Here is a 6,000-nt window from a genome sequence, read left to right as displayed (position 1 = left end):
TAATAATTTAACAAATGTTTATTGAATGACCATAATATATCACTATGCTGGGAAGAACATAGAGATGAAGCAAAAACTAATGCTGACTTCAATGAGCAACATTTGCTTTATAGATAGTAATGATGGCAAAGAAGTAGCTGTTTATTTTAATAATTATTTATAGGCTGGATGAGGCGGCTCACGTCTATAATCCCAGCAGTTTGGGAGGCTGAAATAGGGGGACTGCTTGAGCCCAGGAGTTCAAGACCAGCTAGACCCTATCTCTAAAATAAGAAGGTAGTTCTTTACTGTTGCCTCTATTGACCCTAAAATGCAAGAAAGAACATTTACCCTTTGACTTCTCTTTGGTTTGTTTGTTTGTTTGTTTTAGGCTGAGTACAGGGGACTTGATTGATGGTACATGACAAGGTGGGGCTCTGTAGGCCCCCTCCCTCTTCAAGGGGTCTGCATGGAAACTGTGAGGAGGGGCAATTCAGTTTGGTGGGGGACTGAGTGTGGCAGGGACTCCCCAGCAGTGAGGGCCTCTCTCTTCCTCTTATGCTCTTGCTGGGGCTGGTAGTCCAGGGGTCTTAACTCCTTGAAGGCCATGTGGGCCATGACGTCCACCACCCTGTTAATGTAGCAAAATTCATTGTCATGCCAAGAAATGAGTTTGACAAAGTGGTCATTGAGGGCAATGCCAGCCCCAGCATCGAAGATGGAAGAGTGGGTTCACTGTTGAAGTCACAGGAGACCACCTGGTGCTCAGTGTAGACCAGGATGCCCTTGAGGGAGCCCTCTGATACCTGCTTTACACCTTCTTGATATCATCACATTTGGCAGGTTTTTCCAGACAGCATGTCAGGTCCACCACTGACACGTTGGCAATGGGGACACGGAAGGCCATGCCAGTGAGCTTCCCGTTCAGCTCAGGGATGACCTTGCCGATAGCCTTGGCAGTGCCAGTAGAGGCAGGGATGATGTTCTGGAGAGCCCCACGGCCATCATGCCACAGTTTCCCAGAGGGGCCATCCACAGTCTTCTGGGTGGCAGTGATGGGGTGGACTGTGGTCAAGAATCCTTCCACAATACCAAAGTTTCATGGATGACCATGGCCAGGGGCAGTAAGCAATTGGTGGTGGAGGAGGCATTGCTGACAATCCTGAGGCTGTTGTCATGCTTCTCATGGTTCACGCCCATCACGAACATGGGGGCATCAGCAGAGGGGACTGCAAGTGAGCCCCAGCCTTCTTCGTGGTGGTGAAGATGCCAGTAGACTCTACCACGTACTCAGTGCCAGCATCGCCCCACTTGATTTTGGAGGGATCTCACTCCTGGGAGATGGTGATGGGATTTCCATTGATGACAAGATTCCCATTCTCAGCTTTGATGGTGCCATGGAATTTGCCATGGGTGGAATCATACTGGAACATGTAGACCATGTAGTTGAGGTCAATGAAGGGATCATTGATGGCAATAATATCCACTTTACCAGAGCTAAAAGCAGTCCTGGTGACCAGGTGGCCAATACAACCAAATCCATTAACTCTGACCTTCACCTTCCCCGTGGTGTCTCAGGGATGCAGCTGGAGATGGGAGATAAGATGCGGCTATATATCGAATAGGAGGAGCAGAGAGCCTACTCTTTGGCTTCTAATATTGTCATATGTTCTTCTTCAGAAAATCAGAAGCACATGTTGGATACATCGATCATGATCACCGTTGTCTCTCTTAAATTTACCAGAGATTGTCAAAATTATATCTTCTCCTGTTTTCCTGTAATTAGAAACAATACTTTGTCTTTTTCCTAAATTCTCAGTTCTCCAGGTTCTCAGAAATCATAACTTCAGACCTTGAAATGATAAATGACTCTGTTCCACCCCATCTAGCTTTTGTGTGTGTGTATGTGTATATACATGTATATATATATATATATATGGAGAGAGAGAGAGAGAGAGAGAGAGAGAGAGAGAGAGAGAGTCTTGCTGTGTTGCCCAGGCTGGCCTCAAATTCCTAGGCTCAAGCCTTCCTCCCACCTTAGTATTCCTGTGAGAACAAGTGTGAGCCCTTGCCCCCTGCTCCTACTTTAGTTTTGTTTTGGTGGTTTGTCAGTATATATGTGTTTGCCTTTGGGCTACAGTGAAATGTGGAAACATGAGCTGTAACCAGAAAGGCATAACTGAATTTACCATTGCATGTCTTCATTTAAGCCCTTTCTCAACAGTTACCAGATCCAGCTGGATTTGATCTCTGACTTGTGATCACAGTGAAAGAATGCAAAAAGGAGATACAAACTTTTTAAAATGTTCTGTCCAGAAAAGAATAAATAAAGAACACTATCTGAAAAAACCATAAAGTTCTAGTAAAAATGATGCTTAACACAGAAAAAAAAAAGGATTTTAAAAGATACAGTGACTTAACTAAAAATAAAAGACAGCTCTTTGTTTGGTTTACCATTCTCCCCCCAAAATGGAGGGATATTTGTATATTTGTATATTCTGACAGGTACTTTCTCTTCTGCGGGAGCAAGGGAGTCACAGAGGCCCTAAGCTCCTCCGTAGAAATGTGATAATGGAGATGTGCAGTGCTCTAGGGCCAAGATTAGCCTCTGAGACAGCATCAGGTGACATTGTTTTACCATAGTATTTTTGCTTTCTGTTTTGAGTTCTTTGGTGGTTCACAAATGTTCTCTTTTGCTCCACCTTTTATCTAATCAGCCACAATAAAATATAACTGTCAACCAGAACAGTGTGTTTTTATAGCCAAGTGTTTCAGAAAAACCCTCAAACTGTGTTTTTTCTCTACTCTCACACCAGCACAACAAGCATCAATACAGAATACTTCTGTGACCCCAAAATATGTGGAGTTTCTCCCCACCAACAAGCAAGCAATCAGTTTGGCAACAAACACTAACCGGATGTCTTACAATTCAGTTCTGACACTATTTACCTGGAAATATTGTTCGATCCCACAGGGTAAGGGCTCAGCCCCCCAAGATTGTCCTCTTTCCCTCCTCCCACCCTGCTAGACACCAGTCACAAGTCTGGGGCTTCTAGAACTTCTGACAACTGGCTTCAAGTTGGGGTTCCCACAACCCCTGTGAGTTCAATGAATTTGCTACAGTGACTCACAGAACTCAGGGAAACATGTTTATCAATTTATTTTATTACAGAAGATAGAGATGAAGAAATGCCCAGGGTGAGGTATGCGGGAAGGGGCACAGAACTTCCATGCCCTCCCTGTGCGAGCTACCCTCCAGGAACTTGCATGTGTTCAGCTATCCAGAAGCTCTCTGAATCCTGTCTTACTGGCTTTTTATGGAAGCTTCATGACCTTAGCACTCCTTCCTCCAGGGTATGGGATGAGACCCTCTCTGCAATGGTGGTTTTATGACCCACAATCAGATTAGAGTCCTGCCTTGGGGCAGGTGAAAGGAAGGCTAGACAGAGTCAGAAAGGCCTAACACACCAGCTTTATAACAAAAGACTGTAACAAGGACTCTGGGAGTTATGAGCCAGGAATCATAGATGGAAACCTATACATATGTGTGTATTTATATCTACCACCACATCGAGGAAAGGTTTCATACACTGATAGGAAACTGGAAATAATTAACAGGAGAAAACTTGGAAAATTCGCAAGTATGTGGAATTAACACTCCTGAAAAACCAATGGATGAAAGAAGAAATCAGAAATGTCTTAAGACAAATGAAAATGGAAACACAACATACCAAAATTTATGGGATGCAGCCAGGTGCAGTGGCTCCCATCTGTAATCCCAGCACTTTGGGAGGTCAAGGCTGGCAGATCACTCAAGGTCAGGAGTTCAAGACCAGCCTGGCCAACATAGTGAAACACCATCTCGACTAAAAATACAAAAATTAAACAGGCATGGTGGCATGCACCTATAGTCCCAGCTACTCGGGAGGCTGAGGTAGGACAATCGCTTGAACAGAGGTGGAGCTTGCAGTGAGCTGAGATCACACCACTGCACTCCAACCTGGGCAACAGAGTGAGATCCATCTCAACAACAACAACAAAAATTTATGAGATGCAGCAAAAGAATTTTAAGAGGAAAGGTAACAGTGATATATGCCTATTAAGAAAAAGAAAGATCTCAAGTAAACAACGTTACTTTCCATCTGAAGGAACTAGAAAAACTAAGTTTGCAGAGGAAGGGAAATAATACAGATTAGCACACAGATTAGAGTAAGTGAAATAGAGACTAGAAAAACAATAAAAAGATCAGTGAACTAAATTGTTTTTTTGAAAAAAAAAATTGACAAAGCATTAGCCAGGTTAAGAAAAAAAGACAGGAGATCCAAATAACTATAAATGAAAGAGGAGACTTTACAATGGGTACTCAGAAACACAAAGAATCATTAGAGACTACTGTGAACAATTACATGCTGCAAATTGGATAACCTAGAAGAAATGGTTAAGTTCCTAGACATATACATGCTAGGAAGACAGAACCATGAAAAAACAGAAAATCTGAATAGACCAATAATGAGTAGTTTGAATCAGTAATCAAAAATATTCCACCAAGGAATATTCTTTAAATGTTTGGTAGCATTCACCAGGGCTACCATCTGGTCCTGGGCTTTTCTTTAATGAAGGACTTTATACCACTGATTCAACCTCCTTACTTATCTGTTATTGGTCAATTCATTTGTTTATTTTTGGGATGGAATTTTGCTCTCATTGCTTAGGCTGGAGTGCAATGGCATAATCCTGGCTCACCGCAACCTCTGCCTTTCAGGTTCAAGCAATTCTCCTGCCTCAGCCTTCTGAGTAGCTGGGATTACAGGTACGCACCACCAACCCCAGCTAATTCTTTGTATTTTTAGTAGAGACAAGGTTTCTCCATGTTGGTCAGGCTGGTCTCAAACTCCTGACCTCAGGTGATCCACCCACCTCGGCCTCCCAAAGTACTGGGATTACAGGCATGAGCCACCGTGCCTGGCCATAAGTTATTATTATTATTATTATTTTGAGACAGGATCTTGCTCTGTCACCCTGGCTGGAGTGCAGTGGCACAATCTTGGCTCACTGCAACCTCCACCTCCTGGGTTCAACCAATTCCTGTGCCTCAGCTTCCTGAGTAGCTGGACTACAATTTTTGTATTTCTAGTAGAGACCGGGTTTCACCATGCTGGCCAGGCTGGTCTCAAACTTCTAACCTCAAGTGATCCAGCCACCTCAGCCTCCCAAAGTGCTGGGAATACAGGTATGAGCACATATTACCATACCTGGTTGGGTTATATTATAAATAAATATTGTCACTAATAAAACATATGAAGAACCAAAATTTGCAAATGATTTTCTTTATTAATAAATAAAAGTGGCCAGCACAGTGGCTCACACCTGTAATCCCAGTACTTTGGGAGGCCAATGTGAGCAGATCACTTGAGCCCAGGAGTTCCAGACCAGCCTGGACAACATGGTGAAACCCCATCTCTACTAAAAATAAAAGAAAATTAGCTGGCGTGGTGGCACATACTAATGTCTGTAATCCCAGCTACTCAGGAGACTGAGACAGGAGGATCACTTGAAACTGGGAGGCAGAGGTTGCAGTGAGTCAAGATCATACCACTGCACTCCAGGCTGGGTGACAAAGCGAGACTTCATCTCAATAAATAAATCAATAAATGAGAGTGAATTCAATATTATCTCTATAATAATATTCTCAGTAACTTACATTCATATATACTTTATTACTTTGGCAAAAAAGGAACACTGGGAATTATGCATAACTTGAAGCCCGTTTATCTCAATTAAGTTGCTGCCAGCAATCTTGGTCACCTTTCAGGAGTGTTACAGATGAACATCACCCATTCTCTAACTTTAATTTTTCTAAATTAAATGAATTATGAAATATAGTTGACCCTTGAACAATGTAGAGGTTAGGGGTCATCAACACATCCCTCACTGCACAGTCAAAAATCCATGTATGAGTTTTGACTTCCCAAACACTTAACTACTAATAGCCTACTGTTGACTTTACTGATAAACCGTCTA

General features: G+C 42.8%; 1 pseudogene; it reads right to left on the bottom strand.

Annotated features, from left to right (window-relative positions):
- Positions 1-311: 311 nt before the first annotated feature.
- Positions 312-1,433, bottom strand: LOC103796234 (glyceraldehyde-3-phosphate dehydrogenase pseudogene; annotated as a pseudogene).
- Positions 1,434-6,000: the final 4,567 nt, after the last annotated feature.

This window comes from Callithrix jacchus, chromosome 10 (genome assembly GCF_049354715.1).
Source record: "Callithrix jacchus isolate 240 chromosome 10, calJac240_pri, whole genome shotgun sequence".
In the NCBI taxonomy this organism is placed as follows: Eukaryota; Metazoa; Chordata; class Mammalia; order Primates; family Cebidae; genus Callithrix; species Callithrix jacchus.
Note: the sequence above shows the minus strand (reverse complement) of the source record. Positions and strands in the feature narration are given on the sequence as shown.